Source organism: Leopardus geoffroyi, chromosome B2 (genome assembly GCF_018350155.1).
Source record: "Leopardus geoffroyi isolate Oge1 chromosome B2, O.geoffroyi_Oge1_pat1.0, whole genome shotgun sequence".
NCBI classification, from domain to species: Eukaryota; Metazoa; Chordata; class Mammalia; order Carnivora; family Felidae; genus Leopardus; species Leopardus geoffroyi.
Genome location: NC_059332.1, coordinates 40,641,024 through 40,655,155, shown reverse-complemented (window position 1 = coordinate 40,655,155; position 14,132 = coordinate 40,641,024). Strand labels below are relative to the sequence as shown.

Below are 14,132 nucleotides of genomic sequence, written 5' to 3'. Positions count from 1 at the left end.
CGTGGCGACTCTTCCATCCAGAACCGTGTGGAAGCACACAGGCCTTCGAGTGAGCACAGGTGAGCACAGACAGACTCTGGGTCCACATTGCCTGGGTTCAGATCTGCTTACGGGGACTCTCTAGCGCCATAGTTTCCCCATCTGTAAAATGGACAAAATAGTATGTGCATGACAGATAGAATTGTCGTGGAGATTAAATGGGTTAATACATGTAAAGCACCTGGGGGCACACTGTAAGCGCTGTCGAGTGTTGTTGCTGTTTCCGGGACCCCTGACTTGTCAACAGAGGGATGCCCTACCTCCAGCTGCTTATGGAATCAAGGGGTATCTGGTGCTGGCCCCCCAGTACCTGGGAGCAGGGCTTCTGGGCTCTTGGCCCCCACTGCCAGGTGAACCAAGAGTTCTGGTTCCTAGTATCCCCTCACTGCCCTGCCCTGTTCTGGCCTCTCTGATGTTAACCCCCCCCCCCCCCCAGCTGGCCCCATACATGCTTGGTTTGCCTCTGCAGAAGTCACAGTAGTTGTACTCATTTCTGTGGCCCGTGTGCCACATAGCCTAATAAACGATCCGGCGAGGTCAGTCCTGACACGAATGTGTCAGATTCACCTCATTATGAATGTCAGGACTCTAGAGAGGGAAGCATCTCGCCCGTGAGGAAGCCGAATGAGCCAGCACCTTCCATCAGACCGGAGCCCCGGTGCCCATTCCTGTCCCCCACCGTGCGTCGCTACCACGGCCGGACCGATTGCTCACAGCTTTGAAATATCAGAGGGAGCATTCTGCACCCCACCCCACCTCGCCACCGTTTCACCTCTTTGGTTCCAGTGCCACCAGGCCTGTGATATGTGGTGGCCCTTACCTGAGTGGCATCTCAGAGTTCAATTCCCTTTTCCCCTCAGGGAGCTGAGACCCTAAGCAAAGCTGTGGTGTTCTCCCCCCTACACACACCCGTCCCCTCCCTCTGCTCTGTGCTGCCGTCAGCTCAGAACCTGCTGTTTCAGCACGGAGAGTGACCACGCTAAGTGGTCAGGCCCAGAGAGAGGGCTTGCTGTATAGGATTAACTCCCAGAGAGACTCTTTTCTAACCAAATCAAAACATCACCAAGACTCGGCCCATCCAAGCAATTCTTTCTTGTAATGAGATTTGTTACATGAGATTGGCCTGTATGATACCGTTAGGTAATAGAATTGTTGAGAACGTTAGAGCTGGGGCTTGAGTTGCTTTCCAATTGGAAAGAGGGTAGTGATGGTGGAATTCACCAAGGAGGCCTAGCTGCCACTCACCCCGTGGAAAGGAGTGAGCGTGTCAGCAGCTGTTGCAGGCAGATCTGCTGGGCTTCCTGTCTTTAGCCTGCCGTAACCCCCGCGGCTCAACTACCTTCAAATCGCTGGGCTCCACTTGCCTTCCCGAAGCGTGCTTTGCTTTCTTTTTAGATTTCCACATTTATCCCTACAGGGCTTCTTGGCTTGGGACCCTTTCCAGTGCGCGCACACACACACACACACACACACCCCTTTGAACTACGTGTGTCAATATAGTTGTTGTGTTTATTTTTTTACTGGCCCCAGCTGAAAACCCACCTAGGATTGCCAACCTGAAAGAAAAAATCTCTTTGCTGTATCCTTGGACTTTTCCATCTACACGGCTGAGACGTGGTTGGATGTGGCCGTTGGGATTCGTCACTGCCCTTGGCCTCAGCGCCTCTGCATCCGTTGGTGGGTGTCTGGGGCAATTTCCTCTTCACATTAAGTAAGTGCGAGAGGGGCCCATGTGGCCCTTGGAGGCTCCTATACTTTCCTCGTGTGGAGGACGAAGTCAGTAACCGGGGCCCCCCTGGGATCTTGTGGTTATTCTCTGCCCCTCGTGCCAGTTGGAATTGGGGGGTAGGTCCCTTTACTTAATGGTGGTGGGAGCTCTGCATTCTCGCTCTGGGGCCCAGGTCTGTTCATCTCAGGCAAGAAGAACCCTTTTCCCAGCTGCCCAGGGTGTAGGGAAGCTGCTGGCCTTGATGTGGCTGTTGAAGATTTGTGTCAGGCAAGTGAGCATCGGTAGGGAAAGAGCTTAAGTGACCAGTGAGTCAGGTGCCTGATGGAACCATGTTGCAGGACCTTCAGAAAACATCCCCTTAGATGGGCCCGGTTCACTTCTCACGAGGAGGATGGTAACTTCCTCATGCAAGCAGGGCCTTAACCATTGACTGCAGTCATGAGCTCTCCAAAATGTTGCCTGAACCTAGCTCCCCAGTTTATTTCGAATCCAAGAAAGATACTAGCAGGAGGGGAAATAAGCCTAATCGGGCGCTGTCTGAGTTAACACCAGCCAACACATGATTGGTCGTTATTAAGGAGCAAGCTGGTGACTGAGTGTAAATGAGCGTGTGGGCTATGGGAAGTCGGTTCATTCTGCTCGCTCACACATCAGACTTGTGTCTTAACTACAACCAAACCTCATCACTTCCTAGGATCTCCTTGGGAGCAAGGATTTTTTTCTTTTCTTTCCTTTTTTTTTTTTTTAATTTTCCATCCAACAGTCTCTGGAACATTATGGGTGTGCTCTCCCTATATATATCTATATATTTGTTGGAAACATGATGGAAGGCCAGATCCATAAAAACAAGCCAGTTTCCTGTCCTTGGCTGTCAGCTTAGCAGAAAGGCTGGCATTACCGAACCAGATGCCCCATAGGAGACCCTCATCTTACCCAACTAGAACCTACTTCCTTCTCGACCTAGGTCTTAATGGCCAGAACACAGACTTCTGGAATTCTTAGAAAGAGTAAACGCTGAGACAGGAAGATATATCCTGACTGTCTTGAAGAAGCCAGTGGAAGAAGCCTTCCTCAGACAGATCCTGAATAATTGGGAAAGCCCCTGGGCACATTCCCAGAGGTCAGGTTCACGGTGGAGGGGAGGAGGCCTAGGAAAGGAATGAGAGTTGTCCCCTCGTGTTTAGATGGGACTGTCCCACCCATCGGGGAGTTGAGGCTGTTGCCTGCTTAAAGGACTGGGAGAGATGCTTCTGCCCCCAACCCCCATCCGTGTGAGTTCTTCCCTTTCAGCATCACCCACAGCCCAAGGAAGGACGGGAGCTTTGCTGTGAGCTTCACCTCTGTGAGAGCCTTGACCATCCGAAGGGATCCTGTAATGGGCGCTCTGTTTTCCAAGCCGTTGTTCTCTCTCTAGAGATCTGAAGAAAAGTCAGGGTGGACCCAACTTCCTTGGGCTCGGCCCCACACACGACACCTCACCCCATCCCTTTCTGGGCCTCTTCTTCACAAGGACGTCACAAGGTTTAGAACATTTCCTGACTTTTCAGGAAAAGAATGGCTCATGATACATATTTTTCAGGATCTCCTGGAAACACATTCTCCATTCCCAGCTTTTTGGCAGAGTTCAGGGGAAGAGGGGAAGCTGAGGGCAGAAGGGCCCATCCTCAGGGCCTGCGCAGGCTGGGGTGCACATGCCTCTGGTAACATCGCTAGCGTGGCTAGACCCGGGCTCAGAGTGGCCCAGAATGTCAGGGCTGGGAGGAACGGTGGCAGCCAGCACCCAGCCCAGTGCCCCCTAAGGTTGGATCCTCCTCCGGGCTCTGAATCCCTTCCTTTCTCTTGCTTGGGGATCTGCAGCACTCAGTGGTCCTTCATTCCCCTGTGCCTTTGCCCTCTCTGACTTAGTGATTCGCAGCTGCGGGAGCTTTTTGGGGTGACCCACAGGGGACCTGACCACTACTTGGGGAGACCTGCTGGTCATTTAGTTAATCTGGGGAAGGAACCTCCAGTCTCCTACCTACAGGGTACATGCAGGTGGGCAGGAGGGAGTGATGAGAGTTTGTGGATGTGTTTGTCTTCTGTTCTCTGATTTGCCCTTAGTCCCCACTTCCAGCCTTCTCTCTCTCCACCCTTCCCCGTTCCTGGCATCCTTGCTTTCCTGACTCTCTGGAGTCTACAGAGCAGACCCACCCTTCTGGTCCACATCCTTCTCTGGGATGGCAGAGGCATTGTGCCCTGCTTTTTCTTTTCTTTTTTTTTTTTTTTTTTTTAATTTTTTTTATTGTTTTAATGTTTATTTTTGAGACAAAGAGAATGAGTGGGGGAGGAGCATAGAGAGAGAGGGAGAGGGAGGGAGACACAGAACCTGAAGCAGGCTTCAGGCTCCGAGCTGTCAGCACAGAGCCCGACGTGGGACTCGAACCCATGAACCATGAGATCATAACCCAAGCTAAAGTCGGACGCTTAACTGACTGAGCCACCCGGGTGCCCCAGTGTTCCATTTTTAAACCAGAAGGCCTGTGGCATAATTTAATGGCTTCATAATATTGCATTCTCTGGCTGACCTTCTATTTACCTGTCCTTGCATTTTGCCCATTTGTATTTTGACCCCCCCTCCTGCCTCCCCATTAAAGACAGCACATGAGAATCTTTGCACTAAATGTTTAGGCATATTCACAATGATTTCCTAAGGGTGAATTTCTGAAAGTAGAATCTTGAGGTCAAAAGCTATGTAAAACTTTAAGATGTTTCTGGCACCTGTTGTTATAATGTCTCTTCGTAAATAGGATACTGATTTTCATTCCCATCAGCAGTAGCGAATGTGCCCACTTCTCCACATTCTTGTCAATACTGGAGATCACATAATATATATTTTTGTGTATATATAATGTGAACATTCTACCAGGTAGATTCCTGGGTCAGACCACATGCACATTAAAGTTTTGATAGACATTGGTCAGTTCATCTTCATGTGTGAGCATGCTTGTTTCCTCTACTTTCTTGTCAACACTGCATTAGGATAGAAAAATATTTCCCAATTTGATAAGTTCTTTCAATCTGCATTCTGTTGATTTCTCCTGAGGTTTACAGTTGTTCATGTATTTGTGCCATTTGTATTTCTTCTTTCGTGGATGGCCTGTAGCCCATTTTTTTCTTTGTGTGGTTTATCATTCTCTTGCTGATTTTTATGCTGTCTTTATATTTAAGGATATTTATTTACATGTGGAAAATTATTTTTTTATTTTGTTGACATTTCATTTTGTTTACCCTTTTTTGTTTGCTTACACATAACAGCTGATACGTTTTGAACAGTGGAATTAATCAGTCTGTTGCCTTTTGGGTACGCTTCCGGGATTACCTGAAATTTGAGCTTCTTGGGTTTCCTTTACTTCAATTGCTGGGGCCTGAGCAATGGGCTGGCTGCAAATGTCAATGCGACTGAGGTGCAGGTGTGGTCCTCCGTTCCCTCAGAGGGAGGGCAAGTTCACTACTGACAGTTCTTCTGGGACTGCTTAGCCACACACAGGGGTGGGAAGTTGGTCCTGGGGAAGAGGCAGCCCTTGCCTGGGACTCAGCATTATTGCCGTGGGAGTCCCTTTTAGCTGGAATGTTCCAGAACCCACCTCACATTGGGTGATCCAAAGTCAGGGCGAAAGTCATGAGGGGTATGGACACGATTCAGACGAGCGCGGCTCCCCATCTCTCCTGCCGCTAACAGCTGGCCTCAGGGGACAGCGTTGCACACTAGGGTTGGTGGCTACGAGGAGGGGCTGTTCCTGTCCAAATCTGCTCTAAACAGGATCCTGCACAAAGTCAGGATAAGGCCAGTGGGACCATGGCTTTATTATTATTTTTTTAATGTTTATTTATTTTTGACAGAGAGAGAGAGACAGAGCATGAGCAGGGGAGGGGCAGAGAGAGAGGGAGACACATGTCTGAAGCAGGCTCCAGGCTCTGAGCTGCCAGCACAGAGCCCGATGCGGGGCTCGAACCCACACACGGCGCGAGATCATGACCTGAGCCGACGTCGGACACTCAACCGACTGAGCCACCCAGGCGCCCCGGGACCGTGGCTTAAAGGGCTCACAGGAGTTGGTTCAGCTCAGGCTTCTTGTGATAATAGCATAGGATAGCATCAAATGACACGGGACAACGCTGTTCCAGGGTGCAGTGGCTTTACCTTGCAGTGTGTGTTTCTCCTCAGTGTTTACTGTATTGACTCGCCTCCTTCCTCCACATTTACACAGTTACTCCTGGTAAGACAGGCTCAGGGAGGAGGCCGACGGGGGTGGAGGCTGGCGAGTTGCTGTCAGCAGCTGTTGCGGAACAGAATCCGGGGATTTCTAGGGTCCAGGTGGCTTGGAGCCTTGGTTTCCCCGGCCAGTGGTTCGTGGGCTAGAATTAAGATCTGTTTTAGAAATCTGTGAACCGTGCTGAAGGGATTTTTTTTTTTAAACTTTCAGCAAAGTGGGACCTTCAGACCTATTCAGGATACCTTGACCAAACCTTCAGAGTGGCCTTTATGACTTCGCCTACAATGGGGTGGCTATTCGGATGGGTGATTCCACATTTCCTCCTAAAAATTAGGGATAGGAATTGAGATGTAAAAACCATAAGAAAATGGACTGTGACCTTTACAAAACTGGCACTTCCTTCTGCCCCTCAGACACACCGGGCTTACTCCCATCTTCAAGTCTTTGCCCCACTGTACCCCCTGCCGCCTTGCCCTTCCCCTGATCTGCCTGCCCCACCCTTCCCTCCCACCCCTCCCGGCAGGGCTGACTCCTTTCCATCACTTAGGTCTTGCTCCAGTGTCCCATCCTAGAGGAGGTCCTTCCCCACAGCCCTAGCTGAGGTACCCTGCCCCCCCCACCCCCGCCGGATGTCACTCTCGCTCATGTTACCTTCCTCTCTTTTCTTCATAGAGTTATACCGTCAATAATAATAGTAACAGCTAATATTAAGGAGTACTAACCACGTGCCAAGCAGTGTTGTAAAAGCTGTGCCTGTATGAATGTTTCTGATCCTCACATTTAACCCTATGAGATGAATATCGCTATTCCCGTTTTACAGACAAAGAGATCAAGTCCTGAGAGAGGCTAATGTAGTAGTTTGGCACCAGGAGTCATCTATGCGGTAAATGTTTTTTTGAGCACTAATTAGGGACCGGGACCAGCCCTGTGCTGGGATTTGGAGATAGAAGGATCAGGAGGGCACTGTCCTTACAATGAAGTCATCAGGAGAACAGTGTTCCAGATCAGGCTGGGTCAGTGACTCCTCTCTGAGACCTTGGGGCAAGTTGCTTACACAGATTCATGCACTTTTTTTTTTTAATGTTTATTTATTTTGAGGGAGAGAGACACAGAGAGCAAGCAGGGGAGGGGCAGAGAGAGCCAGAGACACAGAATCCGAAGCAGGCCCTAGGCTCCGAGCTGCCAGCACAGAGCCCGACATGGGGCTCAAACTCACAGACTGAGATCATGACCTGAGCTGAAGCCGGACACTTAACCGACTGAGCCACCCAGGCGCCCCTAGATTCACGCACTTTTATTTTCCCCATCTGTAAAATGTGAATAAAGGAAGCTGCCCCAGCTACTGCTCTGGGTTCATGGGAGATTTTGTTGTTGAACTCACTTGGGGACATACATAGGGCAGGAGAGATACAGGACATCATTGGGCATCCTCACTTTGATACCTGGATATAGGAGAGGTAGAGAATTAGCCACCACTCATCTTTGTCCTGGCAGTCCTAAGTGTTTTTAATCAGATTCCACCCCTTCCCTTACTTGTGGGCATTTTATAGTATCTCAAGGGGTTCTTAAATGTCTCAAAGATTCTAGGTAGGATCTCAAAATCATTTTTTGGTCCACTGATGTAGGAAATGCTGCACTTATATAACTGGTCAACAGGATTATAGTATTTAGGGCAGCAGTCCCATCTGATTGGAACTGTTGAGTTTTATTGTCCAGGGACTCAAAAGCCCCTTGCATAGTGATGGCACTTTTCAAAGGAAGTTGTTCTTATTCATCATTGGGCTACCGGTCTGGCTGTTTAATTTCAACAGCTGGTGTTATTCTGGAACCTAATGTAAGGGCACTGTTTTGCTTTCTACGTTTTTTGCCAAGACCATTCGTTAAAAACAAGACTATGGTAATAGATGAGATGTTGGTATGTGGTAGAGAAACAGCTCTCTGAAAACTGCCTTCTTGCTCCTTGTCATCCTCTTGACACGAACTATAAAAAAGGAAACAACCAAAACTTCAAAGTAAAGTGGGCCAACATGTCTGACCTCATCCTCCTAAATGCTATGTAAGAGGGTGCTTTGGTCTCTGGTTCTTGCCCTGGGCCCCACCCACCTTTCTGTCATTCGTGGCTTGTTTCCTGTGTCCAATTTTTGCACAATCTGTTAATAACCAAACATGCCCTCACAAGCTGGTGAATATTTGCAGAATCATAAAGCAATTAAGTTATAATCTCCCACTTTCCGGAAGAGACAGGCATCAGGCCTGCATACTCTGGGAAGATCCACGTGCTATTCATTCTCCAGTTTCATTTATCTGCATTGTTACTATCCTGATGCAGGCCTGTCACCCCATCCATCCACCATCCATCCACCATCCACCCACCATCTATCCATCTATCCACCATCCATCCACCATCCATCCACCCTTCCACCATCCATCCATCCACCATCCATCCACCCATCCACCATCCATCCATCCACCCATCCACCCATCCACCATCCATCCATCCATCCACCATCCATCCATCCATCCATCCATTCATCCATCCACCATCCATCCATCATCTACCCATCCACCATCCATCCACCAGCCATCCATCTGTCCATTCATCCATACGTCCACCATCCATCCATCCATCCACCCATCCACCAGCCATCCATCCATCCACCATCCATCCATCCATCCATCCATCCGCCATCCACCATCCATCCATCATCTACCCATCCATCTATCCACCCATCCACCATCCATCCACCAGCCATCCATCCATCCGTCCATCCATGTAGGGAGTGCTCATTTTTGAGCACTTGTGATGGGCAGGGACATGAGCTAATATCTGGGGACATAAAGGTGAATAGTTAACCATTCTTGCCTTCAAGAGATTTCACACAACAGTAGCAGGAAACATGAGTTCAGAGAAGTGTTCCAGGCTCAGATGGTTGGGGCTTAATATTCCTACTACTGAGAAAAGGCAAGGTGTGGTGACAAAAAATTTAATAGAGGTTATGACCTTATAGTTGAGTCTTAAATGACAAGCTCCGTGCTTACTTATATGTATCCTCTCTTCCTTCGTAGCTCCTGGCCTCTGATCTTTCCACGAGTATTGAACATCTACTAGGAGCAGGTCCTTCATGTCCCCACCTTCTCTGTCTTTGATATTGTTTCACATTCTACCCGTGTAAGTTCTGTACAGCTTCAGGCATGTCACTTGATCTGAACACTTTGGCAATGTCGTGTCCCAGATGTAGAGTTTTAGCTCTGGAGCCTGATATTTGGATCCCTCTGTTAATATTGCCCCAGCCTGATGACCAGCTTGTTTCTCATTCCTCCAGTGGCCAAGCAGACCTACTCACCCACCCCCACCCCCAAACACATCTCCAATGCTGCCTTCTCATGCGTGTCTAATTTCACTTACCCTTCAAAGGCCGATCAAGCCTCTCCTGATTAGGAAAGCCTGGGGAAGTGTGTTGCTTCCTGGTTTGGGGATTGGAGAAGTATGGTTGCACGTTTCACTGGATGTTCATCAGACCACATTATATCATTACCTTTTTCTGTAGTTCTGCCTTCTTTTTTCACGTTGATGGGATTCTTATCTTGGTTCTCCTCTTTGACTAAGTGTAGGGCCTACATATGGAAGTCATCCGTCTATATTTACTAATGAAAACCGGGCGGAAAATTACACATCCTTTATCACCTCTTCCTGGCAGACCCTTAGTTCTGCTACTGAACTAGAGAAGGTCAAAGTTACCACTCTGTGCACCTAATCTGTTCTTTTACCCTCAGGTAATGGAGAGTGTGAGAATATGTGCTGGTCGTTCTCTCTTTGCCCACCACTTTCCAGATCCATTCTCTGCCCTGCTGGGGTGGCTGGGGTGGCTGGCCTCTGTGGATTACATCCACTGGGCTCCTCTACTTTACCTTCTGCGTTTAATTGGGTTTAACTAATAGGAGATGCCAGCAGGAGATTCAAGAAAAGGAGGAAAGAAAGTTTGGGGTATTAATCCTCTTGCTCCCTCTCTGCTTTGTCCGATTTCTGGCGATGGCTGTTTTTTATAGCTTCAGCTCCTCTCCCAGAGCTCTCGCTGCGTTGGGCTCCAGGAACACGATTCCCTCCACTTGCCCTTCAAACTTAGGGGAGGTAAGGGCTTCTTGCTGGTGTTAGTCTCTGAGCACGGCACCATATAATGTTGGTTCCCATCGCCATAACTCTGTAACTTGCCCATTTGTTAAATTATTCACATTTAAACCCTTTGAGTGCCATCTACACTGTGTTACTCAGAGTATACTTGCAGGCTTACGTGATCTAACTCAGTAGTCAGCCCCATACATCGATCTGTTTCATTTTCTTTCAAAAACTTTTTTTTTTCCTGGGGTTGGGGGAGCTCACGTTCAGAAGAATTAATAATAACAGTCTCCTGTCCCCTTCTCTCCCTAACCCAGTCCCACTTCCTTGGGGCAGTCGCTTTTAACTCTTTCAATTGCTTCTTTCTGGCACTTACCTCCATGTTTGAAAATGAGGTGCTATTTTAGAAATTATCAGCTTACTTCCTGTTGTGATAGGTGATGATTTAGCTCACTCATACCACCCTTCTACCTCCCTCCCCACATCCTCACAACATAGTTGTATTGTTATTTATAGTTCCTCTATTTGGTTAGCTTTACAAGTGAGATTCTTGCTGTCGTATTTCTTGTTCATTAACAGTGTTTCTTTATTCTCTGCTCAGTGAGATGAAGATGTGCGTGTTCCTACCCCAGCTACCTTCCATTTTCCACCTTCTGTCGTCTTTATTTTTACCTTTAGAGTTGATAACGTTTACATTTTTATTTTGTAATTGCCATTAAATCCTCTACGCTCTGTCTGTAGGCTGATCCTAAAGACTGAAAAATCAGCAGATAGGATTTGTTTTTCTATGAATATGTAAATGATAAATTGTGTATTGACAGTCTACCCTTGGACATACTTTTTTGGTTTGCCTAGTGATTTTTTTTTTTTTTTTTTTTTTTTTTTGGTTTAAGCCAGCATTTTAAAATAGAGTTTTCATAAAAGAGTTAGAGTTTGGGGTATTGTTTTAAAAGTTGGAAGCTCTGGGGCGCCTGGGTGGCTCAGTCGGTTGAGCATCTGACTTGGGCTCAGGCCATGATCTCACGGTTCGTAGGTTCGAGCCCCGTGTCAGGCTGTCTGCTGTCAATGCAGAGCCTGCTTCAGATCCTCTGTCTCCCTCGCGCTACTCTTCCTCCAGCCTCTGTCTCTCAAAAATAAGTAAACATAAAAAAATTAAAATAAAATAAAAGTGGGAAGCTCTGGCACATGTGGTCTGACTTCCCAAATGGAAACCCTGCTTGAGGATGTCCCTTTTAGAATAGACATGCCTACCCCAGTTTGCCACAGTCCCCACCACTCATTCAGTGTATGCATATGCTCAAATACCTAACCTGCTTTGATCATTAACTTACTTGCCTCACCATGAAGGCATTTAAGTGTGTTAAATTCTGATCTATTATCTTCTTTGGAGCCAAGTAATAACATATTAGGAGTCTTTTTTTTTTTTTTTTTAACAGCTTTTTATTTTCCCAAGAGTATCTTATTGACTTCCTTTTTTTTTAAAGCATTTTTTGTTATATTGTCATTTTTTTTCTTCCCCCCCAATTCTGTAGTTGGGTATTTTATATATCCTCCCTTCCTCCCAGAGCCTCTATTCTCCTCAAGTTTGACCTGGTTGTCCTCTAGGCCTGCTACACAACTGTCGTCTGAGATTTACCTATACTGTTTTACTAGGTTTAGTTCCACTGCTTTCTGGATCTCATATCTTTTCTTTGGGCCCATTCAGTTTCTTCGAAGAAGAAAATGCCATTTTTTGCTTGGGAGAGTAGCTACTTGGCTGCCCCATGAGCCATCCATGGAGGATTCAACTCCTCTGACTTCAGATTTCATGTAATCCCCCCAGTTCAGCCTTACATCTGACTCCTGCCCTCCATTGCCCTGAGTCATCAGCCTCTTGGCCATTCTGTTAGGCTGATAGATTCCCATAACATTCACACCCACTCCGGGCTCAGGCTTCCTGTGCCTGCGTCATCAGTTTCTAATCTTCCATAGTCTGTCTGTTTTCCACAGAGTTGTTACAGATTCTTCCCCAGTAACCCTTACCTGTTCCCTTTGTTATTTGAAATGATGTCTTCTTAAAAACTTTTTCTTTCACTCTCATCTTCGCAATATCCAGATGGAAAAGCTATAAGTGAATGTAGTTCATGTGTTTGTCCTGGTTCCACCTAATAAAGATGGAATCTCAAACCTTCTTGAATCTGTTTAAAATTTTTGCCTGTATCACTTCAAAAGCTAACAGGCTAAACTTTCCCCCATCTAAGTAGGGGCTTTTAATCCTAAATTTACCTTCTTGGGGATTTAGGAGAGGTTCCCTGTTTATAATATTACATACCTATCCAGTCCATCCCTTTTTAAAAAATGATCAAATGTAGATCTCGTATTAACATTGCTAAGGCTGTATTGGCTGCCATAATCATCTTGCGATTTTCAGGAGTTTAACATGATCAGGTGTTTCTTTCTTGCCCTTATAACAGTCAAATGCAAGTATTCTGGTGTGCCTGGCATTCCTCCACAAGGTTATGGGGACCCAGGTATCTCTGTCTTGTGATTCTGCTATATTTTAGAGGATACATTCTCAGGGAGAGCAATCTCACCCTCAAAAATTAGTTCCCAGGGACAAAAGAAATCTTATATCCGCTTGCATAGATATCACAGATATATATATGTGGTACCTAAACAGATACATGGTGTATCTGTGTTATTACAATTTCATGGAGGAAGGCCCTTAGGGAAGAAGTGTCCCAAAAGGCTCTTTTCTGGGGAATAATAATGAAGAAAGGATGGAAATGCTACCACAGGCCCAAGAGGCCCCTGGATTCAGGTGGAAGGGAGAAAAGAAGGTGGTGGAAGCTCACCCACCTGGTAACCAGCATGGCCCCGAGATGACATACATCCCTTGGCCCATGTTCCATTGATGAGAACTAGTCACAGGGTCCCATCTTGCATCAGGAGGAGCTGGCAGTTAGAGTCCCTGGCTGTGGGCAGCTGCTTCTAAGTGACAACTCTCAGCTAAATAACAGGAACATGGATTTTGGAGGATGTTTGGCCTCTAAACACAGAGGTCAGCCAGCTTGGTCTTAAAGAGCCGAGTCCTGAATATTTTAGGCTTGTGGGCCACATGGTCTCTGACACAACCACTCTGCTTATTGTGGCCGAAGGCAGCCAGAGACAAAATGTAAATGACGAGTGTGGCTGTATTCCATTAAAGCTATTTTATAAATAGGTGGCTGGCCAGCCTACAGGCTGTGGTTGGCTGACTCTGATGCCTGATGACCAGTCGGAGCTTTTCATTTGTCCCCATTGCCTCTACTTCTCAGACCTGGAGCTTCCCCTCCACTGAGGGAGGGTGAGGCCCTGGTTTTCCTGGGAGAAGAATGGAATGGGATGTGACCCTTAACCAAGTGAGGTGTGGAAGAAAGGGAATCAAGTTTGCATGTGATGGTATGATATTACGCCGTCTCCGCATCTAACCTTCCCAGCCACCTGACGTGGCAGGAGGCAGTCCCTGACACAGGATAGTAAGTGCTCAAAGACTGGTGACTATTGCTATATTCTGTGCTCGGGGGTCACTTACAAGTACCTGCTTTAGGTGAAGTAAGTCTGTGGAGGATATGGGCTCCTGCTTCTCATAACATTAGGGAATACACCGTAATGTTCAATGAATTATTATCCAACAGTTAAAGCTAATATTTACAAAGAGCTTTTAATAACATGACAAAAGGCTTATGTTAGAAACAGGATACAAAATTATACATACAATATGATCTCAACCATAGTTTCTTAAAAGTTTAGAAAAAACGGAAGGAAGGAAGGAAGGAAGGAAGGAAGGAAGGAAAAGAAAGGAAGGAAGGAAGGAAGGAAAAGAAAGGAAGGAAGGAAGGAAGGAAGGAAGGAAGGAAGGAAGGAAGGAAAAGAAAGGAAGGAAGAAAGGAAGGAAGGAAGGAAGGAAGGAAGGAAAGGAAAGGAAAGGAAAGGAAGGAAGGAAAAGAAAGAAAGAAAGAAAAAGATTCCCACAAAA

At 46.9% G+C, this 14,132-nt stretch overlaps 1 protein-coding gene across 15 annotated transcripts in view; it reads left to right on the top strand.

Moving 5' to 3' along the window:
* TRERF1 (transcriptional regulating factor 1) overlaps window positions 1-14,132 on the top strand; it is a 208,907-nt gene that overhangs the window by 116,072 nt on the left and 78,703 nt on the right. The gene's annotated exons all lie outside the window — the stretch shown is intronic.